Source organism: Triticum dicoccoides, chromosome 5B (assembly GCF_002162155.2).
Source record: "Triticum dicoccoides isolate Atlit2015 ecotype Zavitan chromosome 5B, WEW_v2.0, whole genome shotgun sequence".
Lineage (NCBI taxonomy): Eukaryota > Viridiplantae > Streptophyta > Magnoliopsida > Poales > Poaceae > Triticum > Triticum dicoccoides.
This window is the reverse complement of record NC_041389.1, coordinates 253036646-253047688: the sequence shown is the minus strand read 5'-3', so window position 1 is coordinate 253047688 and position 11043 is coordinate 253036646. Positions and strand designations below refer to the sequence as shown.

The window sequence follows — 11043 nt, the reverse complement described above, 5'->3', positions numbered from 1 at the left end:
TGGTGGAGAGGTACGACGGGAGGCGGAGCAGAGGGAGCGCAGAGAGCATTTGCTATGAACATGGCCCACACGTCGGCATGTCCAACACACAACAGGGTCTCTGCAATCTTTTCTCCGGTGACTAATGGATAGGCATCTGAAACAGCGCCTTTGCAAATCTTTGGGTTTGGAGAAGATCTTAATGGTATTGGTCGAGTGGGGTGGTACGGCAGGGGCCTGGTTTGAAAGAAGCGCTTGCAGGTAGGAGTTATGATGCAGAGATGGCGAGTTATTGAGTTGGGAGCTGCGAAGGCTATTGAGTTGGGAGCTGCGAAGGCTGTCAGGCGTGGAGAGGCTAGGTGAAGGGGGGAAGGCTATATCCTCGAATATGGCGGTCAGGCGATCAGATTGGGGAGTCACCGCGGTTACCAAGGCACTAGCCGGATTTAATGGAGTGTGGATATCATTACTGTTGCATGGGACGATCGGCCATGCAGACGTGCATGGAGCAGATCGCAGGAAATCCGGGGTTGCCAGCTCGCATGATCCTCCACACTTAGGGCAGATAGAACGTTGAGCGGAGGCAGGTGGGGGACCCAGGAGGGAAGGAAGATGCGAGGAATTTGCACTCATGCATGTGCCCGGCCTGTCAGACTGCATGGAGCCATCACGTAGAGAGAACAGAATGCAAATTGCACCAGATTTCCATCGTCCCTTACGCACAATCTCCCAAGCCACGCCAACATGGGCAACTTGGAATTCGAAAGTACCAACGGTCAGGGCGCGTACGCGGAAGCCGGCGGGGAGGCCTCTGAACAGATCGACGAGCAAACTCGCGAAGAACTCCGGCGAAACAAACACACCTCAGGCATGCTCGAGCGCATGGCGGAGATGGCTCCTCCTTCTTCCCCCTCCCTCCTCCCCTCCTCCTCCCCTCCTCGCCTCAGCGGGCCCGCTCCCTGCCCTGCCCTGCCGGCCATCGTCCGGTCGCCCTCCTCTCCGCGTGCAGATGCTCCCCCTCTCCACTCCCCTGTCGCCCCGCGGGTGGGGCTCTCCCCTCCTTCCTCTCCGCTGCCGATGCTTGGATCCCGTTTTTGGGCCCTTGCGTCTGATGAGGAGGATGCGAGGTCGTTGGCCTCCTCCCCCTGTGGTGTCGTGCTCTGCTCTGGGGGGCGGGGGTAGCCTCCGCCGCTCCTCGCCGCCGCAAGTTCGCTCCTGGGGGCCGGGGCCGGCCGGTAGTTGTGTCTCCGCCGGCCGATGGCTGGACCCGGATCTCGCGGCGTCGGCGTAAATCTGGTAAGTTTGCAGTTACGTCTCCTGATCCTGGTGTCTTGGGTTGTGCGCCTGATGGGAAGCTTGGAGGCTTTCCATCTCCCTCTCCGGCAACCTCTACGGTGGCCTCGTCGCCGGCGGTGGCGACGGCGGGGTCGTCGGTGGTTTCGTGTAACCTAGATCTAGATCTCTGTGCGGTGTCCTCCGGACCGTGGGCCAACTCCCCGTGTGGGCTTGCTGGGCCTGGCGGGGTGGTGCTGGCCAGTGGGCCTCCCTCCCCTCCCATCCTCTCATCTGTGGTCGATTTCCCCCCTCTGGTTTCATCTGGCTCAGTTGGGCCCATCGCCCGGCTGCCTGCCCCTCTTCCTCCTTCGGCCCATTTGGCGAGTCGGGCCCAGGTGGGCACGGCTCGCTCGGGCTATTTATGGATCCCACGCGGCTCTCCCCCCCTTCTAGGGTTTCCTGCTTCCGCTTCTGATCTGCGTCGCCACCGTCTCCCCATCCGTCGTCTCATTAGATCTCCCCCACCCCCACCCGTCCTCCTTCCTTTTGCCGCGGTGATCTCCATGGACAAATCTAGGGGTTCTTCCCGCGAGGCACTCTCTGGCAGCAAGCGGCGCCGTGAGGACTCCCCTGCCTCCGCGGTGGATCTGGAGCTCGAGGCTTCGCTCCGCTCCAAGCTGGAGTCGGAGCAGGCAGCGCGCGAGCATGCGGCTCGTGCCCGCGAGGCCTGGGCTTCGGGTCCGAAGCGGGTGCAGCGCTCAGAGAGGGACGGGGTGACTGGATCCGGTCCGCAGGGCTCTGGATCTGGTCCTTCTCCTTCTCCGGTGCTGGATCCGTGGGAGGCGGTGGTGGCCTCTGGCGGTGGGGTGTCTTCGTCCTCTGCCTCCCTCCCCGTTCCGGGTGGTGGGCGGGGCTCGTCTGCCCCGTCGCGTCCCCTGCCTCCCCCGCCTCCTCACTCGTTTGGGGCTGGGTCGGGTTCTCGCCCGCCGCCTCGGTCCTTCGCGGGGCCGGCGCGTCGGCCGCCTGGCCCGGCCTCGGGGGCGCCCCTTCCTCCGGGAATGGGGGATGGGATTCTTCCTCCTCCCTCGACACTTCAGTAACCCCGTCCGTCCTCTACCTCCCACAGCAACCCATCGGGGCTCACCTGCTTCGCTTGCCACAGGCCTGGGCACTTCCAGTCCCGCTGCACCAATCCCCCCTTCTGCTTGATCTGTCACTCTGATGTTCACCTCACGGTCAACTGCATGGCTAGGCAAAAGCCTCCCGCGGTCCTCCAGTTCGGCTTGGGACTCCCTGGCTGCGCCTTCTTCGCCTTCGATGGTGACCTTCTTGTTCGGGAGGTGGCACCTGCGCTGTCTAATGCGGCGATTGTCTCGGTCAAAGACCAAAAGATCTCGCCCCAAACTCTTCTGGAAGGGCTTCGCATTTGGGATGAGGCTGGATGGGACTGGCAAGTTGTGCAGATGTCTGATTTTGATTTCTCTGTGGTGTTCCCCTCCAAAGAATGCTTGCGAATGATTGCCACATGCACCAGCTTCACCTTGCCTCTCAATCAACTGGTGGTTTCTGTCGAAGCGGCTTCTTACAATGGTACGACAGTTGGCCCTCTTTCTCAAGTGTGGGTTTTGATCGATGATTTGCCTGCTGGTCTTCGCTCGCCTGCTTTCCTCATGTCCTTTGGGGTTTTGATTGGGAAACCCATTGAGGTGGATGAGGATTCTCTGAACAAGGTTGGTCCTGCTAGGATGAAGGTTTGGTGTGTTGATCCTGAACGGGTGCATGGCTCTATTGATGTTTACTCCTCTCCCAATGGTATTAGGCTTCGGGTGCGGGTGGAGGGGGTGGCGGCTGTCCAAGCCCCATCTCCCCCTCCTCCTGCTAATCCCTCGGACAAACATAACAAGGAGGGGGATGGATCTTTGGGTGGCCCTAACCAGAGTTTTGGGTCTAATCTACGCTTCACTCAATCTGAATGGGATGGTCTGGCAGACTCTGAACGTGAGTTGTTTCAATCCCAAGCTCCTTTTGGTGGTGCTCCTCGTGATGACCCGGTGATCCCACCTGCTGCTCAGTCTGCTCCGACCGCTGATGCTGATTTGCCAAAGTTCCCACCTTGCTCCGCTACCCCCATTTCTGGTGCCTGCTCCAATCTTCCTGTCCGGCCGCTCTCCCCCACCCGTTCGGGAATTGAAGATCTCCCTGTCTCCCCGGCTCGCGATATGGTGGAATCCCAGCCCGTTTCGAAGAAGAAATCCTCAGTGCGCAAGTTCTCGGCTAAAAGCCGGAACTCGTCGGGCTCGAAGCAATCCATGACGGGGATCTATGGGCGTCTTGATCAAGATCTGGGTTCTATGTCCCGATCCGGTCCCCATGTTGGTTCTCCTGCTGCACGGTCGCCTGCTATTCGATCTCTGGTGTCCACGGCCCGCAAAGGTAGGCGCGTGGCGAACTCTGGTGGTTCTATCCTGGAAAGGGCGGAGAAGCGGGCTACGGCGAAGGATCTCCCTCCCCCAGGTACCTCCCCAGCCTCCTCTATTGCTGTTTCTCCGGTTCGGGTGGTTTTACCTTCTCTTTCTGATGATCATCTTTTAAATATTATGTCGGATGTGGGTGTTGTGGTTGATTCTTCTGTTGGTTCTCCTAGTTTGCTCCTTGCTATTATTCGGGCTAATGAACTGGCTCAGGCAGCCATTGCTAAAGCCAAAGAGGCTGTTGCCTCGCGGGCCGAGGATGCTGGCTGTGATGTGGGCGTGGCTTTGGGTGCTGGTAGTGGCCAGCCCCTTTCCTGCTTATCCAAGAGGGGCACTAATAAACGAGCTAAATCCTGCATGGCCCCCTGCAGGTCGAGCCTCCGTATCAAGAATCTTTCTTATAAATGAGGGCGTTATTCTGGAATATTAGGGGGTTCGGTGCTAGGGGGCGCCGTGACCAACTTAAAGATTTGGTTCGTTCTAATTCTATTGATTTCGTGGGGCTGGTTGAAACTTTCAAGGATTCCTTCTCCCCTAATGAGCTCTCTGCTATTGTGGGTATGGATAGATTTAATTGGCAATGTTTACCTGCTTCGGGCCACTCTGGTGGGATCTTGATTGGGTCTAATAAAGATATTTTTGATTTTGTCGCTTTTGACCATGGGTTTTTTGGGCCAGTGTTGTTCTTTCGCACAAAACTATGAATACCCTCTGTGAGTTTATCGTAGTCTATGGGCCTGCGGATCACTCTCTGTCGACCCTATTCCTTAATGAACTCTCGATAAAGATTGATTCTTGTAATTTACCGATGGTTATGGGGGGAGACTTTAATCTTCTGCGGTGCCCTTATGACAAGAATAATGATAATTTCTCTTGGCCTTTAGCTAATGCCTTTAACGACTTCATTAGTGCTAACGCCATCCGTGAGCTTCCTCGGGGGGGGGGGGGAGCCCGCTTTACTTGGTCTAACCATCAGGCTAACCCTATTAGATCCGTGCTTGATAGAGTCTTCCTGTGTCCCAAGTGGGACTCCTTGTTCCCTAGGACTTCTCTTAACGCCAAATGCATTGTTGGGTCTGATCATACTCCCTTGATTCTTGATGACGGTTCCATTTGCACTAGACCTCCGGCTAGATTTCAGTTTGATGCTTCATGGTTGTTTGTGGATGGCTTTGCTGATATGGTTGCAGCGAAGATTTCCCAATCCCTTTCTTACAACTCCCGCTCATTTGGTCCTCTGGATGATTGGCACTCCTGCTCCTATGACTTGCGTAAATTTCTTAGAGGTTGGTCTCGTAATCGTGCGGCGGAGGATCGTAGAACCAGATCTCGGTGCTGGATCGTGCGGCTGATTCTACTGGGCTCTCCGTCGATGTCTGGGCCGTTCGTTATAATCTTGAGGCTGCTTTAATGCAGTTGCACCACCAGGCTGAGATTTACTGGCGCCAGCGGGGCACTCTTAACTGGACTCTTAAAGGGGACTCTCCTACAGCTTATTTTTTTGCGATTGCGAACGGTAGGCGTAGGCGCTGTGATATTAATAGCCTGTTGATTAATGGGGTGCGATCTTCTGAACAGTCTGCTATTATGGCTCATGTGGTGAATTTCTTCTCTTCGTTGTTAGGGGCTAAACCTCAATCGGGCTTATATATCTCTCCCCATCTTTGGAGCTCAGGTCTTAAAATCACCCCCGAGGAGAATGCTTCCTTGATGATTCCGCTCTCTGATCAGGAAATTTGGGATGTTGTTAACTCTGCTAATCCCAATGCTGCTTCTGGGCCAGACGGTTTTTCCATCCCTTTCTTTCGAAAATTCTAGCCCCAGTTGAAACAGTTGGTGTGTAATGTTATCCAGGGTTTCTGTCTTGGTACTGTCGATATTTCTCGCCTGAATTACGCTGTGATATCCCTGATTCCTAAGGTCAAGGGTGCTGATGTTATTTTCCAATTTCGGCCTATTGCTTTGATTAACAACTTTGCCAAATTCCCGGCTAAAGGCTTTGCGAATCGTTTGTCTCCGGTCGCTCATAGAGTTATTAGTCCCTATCAATCTACTTTTATCAAAGGGCGTTTCATTCTTGATGGTATCTTATCCCTACATGAGATTGTTCATGATCTTCATGTTTGGAGGGCTAAAGCGATTATTCTTAAGTTAGACTTTGAGAAAGCGTATGACTCGGTTAGCTGGCCCTTCCTCAAGCAGGTCCTCCTTGCTAAAGGCTTCGACGGTGCTTATGTTCATCGTATCATGCAGTTGGTCTCGGGTGGCCATACTGCCGTGGCTGTTAATGGCTTTGTTAGCAATTTCTTTGCGAATGGCAGGGGCCTTCGCCAAGGGGATCTAGCTTCCCCTATTCTTTTTAACTTTGTGGCCGACGCCTTCTCTTGCATGCTCTCCAGGGCGGCCCGTTGTGGGCACATCGCTCCTGTGGTCTCCCATTTACTTCCGGAAGGTGTCTCCCACCTGCAATATGCGGACGATACAATTATCTTGGTGGAGCTGGATGACGCATGTATTGCCAACCTGAAATTCATCTTGTTATGTTTCGAAGCCGTTTCGGGTCTTAAGATTAATTTCGCCAAGAGTGAGGTTCTGGTGACGGGTGTAGATGGGGCGGAAGCCTTGCGGGTTGCCAGGCTCCTTAACTGTTCATTAGGCTCCTTCCCCTTCAAGTATTTAGGCCTTCCTATCTCTCCTCGCATGCTTCATGCGAATGATTTCGCTCCGGCGGTTGCCAAAGTAGGGAACAGGGTGCTCCCTTGGAGGGGCAGATATAATACCAATGCTGGCAAAGTGGCCCTAATCAACTCCTGCTTATCCTCTCTTCCTATGTTTCTTATGGGCTTTTATCTTCTCACGAATGGCGTGCATGCTGGCTTCGACAAACATAGGGGTGCCTTCTACTGGAATTCCGCAGACAACAAAAGGAAATATAGGCTGGTCAAGTGGCAACTTATGTGTAAGCCTAAAAACCTTGGAGGGTTAGGCATTATTAATACTCGGGTGATGAACATATGTTTGCTTATCAAGTGGTGGTGGAAAATTATGACTGTTGGGGCCGATTCGTTGTGGTTTTCGATTCTTAAGGCCAAATATTTCCCTCACTCCAACCCGCTGTTTGCTACCGCGAGGCGTGGCTCTCAGTTTTGGAAATCCCTTGTCAAAGTTAGACCGGTTTTTCTAGAGCATGTTAAGTTTTCTGTTGGTAATGGGTTGGCTGTGCGCTTTTGGTTGGATTGGTGGTCTGGGGATGCCCCCCCTTGCCGTGAGCTTTCCGGTTTTGCTTTCTTATTGTCCTAATCCGCATATCTCCATCGCGGAGGTGGCTGCTAATAATTGGGATCTGGCTTTTCGTCGGGCCCTGTCTCCTGAAGAGTTGGAAGATTAGCAAAGTCTCTCTGCCCTCTTCCCTGTGCTCTCGAAGCCGGCCGACTCGGTGGTTTGGCCTCATTCGGCCTCTGGTAGATTTTCGGTTAAGTCGCTGTATTCTAGACTTATTGGTGGTACTCCTTCGGCTCGTTTCTCTTGCGTTTGGAAATCCAAAGTCCCTCCTAAGATTAAAATTTTTCTCTGGCAAGCCTTCCGTGGTCGCCTCTCGACTGCTGATCAGATCAAAAAACGCAATGGGCCGGGCTCGGAATTTTGTAATTTGTGTGGGGCCTTGGAAAACTCAGATCACATCTTTTTCAATTGCGTGCTGGCCAAGTTGGTCTGGTGCTGCGTCAGATCTTGGCTTCGGGTCTCTTGGAATCCCTCCTCTTTCTCTGAGATTCGAACCCTAGCCAAAATTTTGGTTGGGGTCACCAAGAGGGTATTTTGGGTTGGCCTGGGAGCATTATGTTGGGCTCTCTGGACCATTAGAAACAAATTTACTATTGAGCTTACCTTCCCATCTAAGCCTGCTGATGTTCTTTTCAAATCATGTATATTCTTGCAGCAGTGGAGATCATTGACTAAGGAGACTGATCGGACGCCCTGGACCTGCTCATCGACAAAATTCGGGCTTCGGCATCTCAGATCTCCGGGAGGATCCCTGTCGTCTAAACCTGGTGCTGTAGTTTGTGGCGATTAGGTCTCTCTCCTTTCCCGGCCTGCGTGCCGTGTATGGCAGTTGCCTTTATCATTACTGCTTTGGCTACTTTCTTCCTTTTCTTTATGTGTGTGTGCTTCTGTGAACTTGCGGTATCCGTGACGCTGTCTTGAGGCTTTATCTATAAAGTCGGGCTCTGGCCTTTTCTTTTAAAAAAAACGAACACACCTTTAGAGAGGATCAAAGCATGGAGGAAGAAGGCATGACGGAATCCAGCCACCGGAAGCACCGTACCGCAGTGGTAGCGCTCGAGCATGCGGCTCTCAAAGCGAGCCCCAGGAAGAGAGGGCGTGGCCATGGAGCGGCACCCAACGTTCACCTAGAGACTGTATGACAAACGAGCTGCCGAGGCGAGTGGCACGACGGGAAGGAGAGACGCATGATCAAGGAGGAAGAACAGCCTAACTATGCAAAGAAGATCAGCCGAAGAGCACGACGGCTGACCGAAAGCATGGTGCTTGAGGAAGCGTGAGAAGGAGAGGGAGGCTTAGCTACACAGAAAGTCCAAGGAGCAGGGATGGGATCTAACAAAGCAAGCAAGGGGTTGGAGCAAACCTGTTTACCTTACGGATGATGATGTCGTGCAAGAGAGACTGGCAGGAGGTGGACGCCGGCGCAGTTGGGGTGGGCGCAATCGCCGGAGCGGCGGAGAGCGCGGTCGGCAGCGGCTGAGGGTTCCTTATTTTTGGCGAGAAGTTTCTGAATCCATCTTTTATTTCTAAACAACAATACTGGATATGTTCATTTTTATGGCTACAGTACAGGTTAAACCATCCCAACTCCATAGTAGTACTACTCCAAACAGAACTGGAATGATTATATTTTTTATGGATTTTACAAAGTCAGCAAGCTGAGCATTTTTTTTTTGTGATTTTCTTGATAAATCAAATATTAGAGTAAACTTTCGTACTCAACGACAACTTGACTTAGCCTAATATGTTGGTTTCTGAACTTGGTAGATCAAATCACCCAGGAAAGCTACGTGTGGGCAAGCTAGCTAGACAAGCACACAAGCAGTTGATAAATCAAATATTAGAGTAAACTTTCGTACTCAACGACAACTTGACTTAGCCTAATATGTTGGTTTCTGAACTTGGTAGATCAAATCACCCAGGAAAGCTACGTGTGTGCAAGCTAGCTAGACAAGCACACAAGCAAACTGCTGGATTGATGAACAGTAGGGTTCAACATAATATAGTACTCTGTATAGCAAAAAACTCTCTCTTTCTCTGAAGTACAGGCAGCCCACGAGCAGCAGCAAGCAGAGCAATAGCGAGCAGCCAACAAACAACAAACAACAGAAGTAGCAGCATCAAACAGCAGTAAGCAGCAACAAGCTCGTGGCCTAACCATGTGGCCTGGACCAAAATGGTCTCAGGTGGCAGCGCCACAACCATCTCCAGCAACGGCTAGAATGAGAGAAATGACGCTGACAAAGAAAAGAAGGCACAAGAAGGCAGTGGCAGCTTCTCACCCTGCTGTTGGCGATGCCCGATGGCACGGGGACCAATGACAGCAAATTCAGGACGGCAGCAATGGCAGTCAGTGTCGAGGAAGAAGTAGGAGAGACTTGTGGCTTCGAATCCTTGGTCCAGAGGAGACGCGGAGCCCGTCATGGTTCCTGGAGTTACTCGGGGAGGAGGACGACCGCGGTGGCGTTGCAACGGCAGCTGACGGAACAGAGGAAGGCGGCCTCGGTCCAAAAGTTTGCTGCATGCTCGGTGTCCAGGAATCGAATCAGAACGACGGCCGGAGCTGAACAGAGTTAGGGAAACTACCTAGGATCTAGGACTCACCGGAAAAATGAGGTGACTCACGGCGGCGTCCTGCACTGCAGGCCTGCATGTTGGACCCTGGGGCGTGGACGTCGAGCCGGACGGAGGGCTGGTGGATCCCGCCCATTCCTATGGTTGGCGTTGCAGCGGCGAGCTGCGGCGTCCCCGGCGAGCTCGACCAGAAAGAGGATCCAGGGGAAGAGGAAATGGATTGAGGAGGGAGGCAGTGGAGTAGGAGTAGGAGTAAGAGCATCTCCAGCCGTTGAGCCCCTCAGGAGGCATTTTTTTTGTCGCTTAAGGGGCTGCCGGTGAATATTTTGTCATGCGAACGAGAAAATCTTCAGCCGTTTTCACCTTAAGCGAGGCCGTCGTCCTCGCCACCGTCCCGTCCGAGGCCGCGGGGCCGTCGAAGGCCGCTTCGCCTTCCAGCAGCGCTTCCATGCCGCCCGTAGTCCCGCTCCTCGCCTCCGCTGGCCCCGCCCTCGCCTGGCCGTTGGCATGCAGAAAGGCCGTCGTCGCATCGCGGCCACCGCGCCACCCGAGGACGACCACCTGAGCATGAGCGGCAGTAGCCTTCCCTGCGCTCCCCTGCGCGCGCGCGCTGCCAGGACCGGCACGGCAGCCTGACCACCCCCTTGTGCCCTGCACCAGCCGCCCGGTGCTGGCCATGTCCCGTTCCCCGTCGCCATGTCCCTGTCCCCGTCGCCCAAGGCCGGTGCTCTCCAACTCCGCGTGGGAGCCGACTGGTGCGGGACAGCGAGGCGAGGGCGGCGGCGTGCCGGGCACGGCGAGGCGAGGGCGTGGCATTGAAGAAGGACGCGTGGTAGTGGAGGAGGAGGAGCTTGGGCGGAGGAGGAGGAGGAGCTCGTCCACACCCGCGAGCAAGCCTCTCCTCCGCCCCGCCGGGGACGAAGATGGTTAGGTGGTCGCCGCCGCCGCCAAGGGACGTCGAGCTTTTCCCCTCCCTGGGCGCCCACGACGCCGTTTCGCCGCAAGCCCAAGGCGGTCAGCCAGGAGCCGGCCGCGGACGCCCAGGCCTCCAACGCCTCCGAGAGCAAAGGCGGCGAGGAAGGGGAGGAGGAAGGGGCGGCTCGCCGGAGCGAAGAGCAGGGGAGAGTGCAGCGAGGCAGGCGCGCGGCGAGGAGAGGAGCAAGGCGGCGAGGCAGGCGCGCGGCGAGGGGAAGAACAAGGCAGCGAGGCAGGCGCGCGTGGAGGTGAGAAGGAAAAGAGAGAGTGCACGTGGGTGGGGCCCGAAGAAAAAGGGTGAAGAGAGGCTGACTGTGGGCCAAAAGACATGCAAAGCCTTCTCTCTCCTCCCCCAAGAGCCCCTCGGCAGGCTGGGTTTCGCCTGCGTGCCGGCGCTAATTTTCGCTAAATCTGGCGAAAACCGAGCTCTTGGGGTCTCGGCTGGGAGAAAAATTAGGCGCCGGCGATCAAAAAGTGCTTGTGGGGG

The 11043-nt window shown here is 54.9% G+C and overlaps 1 long non-coding RNA gene across 1 annotated transcript; it reads right to left on the bottom strand.

The window, feature by feature from the left end:
* Positions 1-8978: 8978 nt before the first annotated feature.
* LOC119305376 lies at positions 8979-9773 on the bottom strand. The gene is made up of 2 exons (XR_005148645.1): positions 9612-9773; positions 8979-9525 (listed from the first exon to the last, which is right to left on the bottom strand). It is a non-coding gene; the product is annotated as an uncharacterized LOC119305376 (long non-coding RNA).
* Between the last annotated feature and the right edge of the window lie 1270 nt (positions 9774-11043).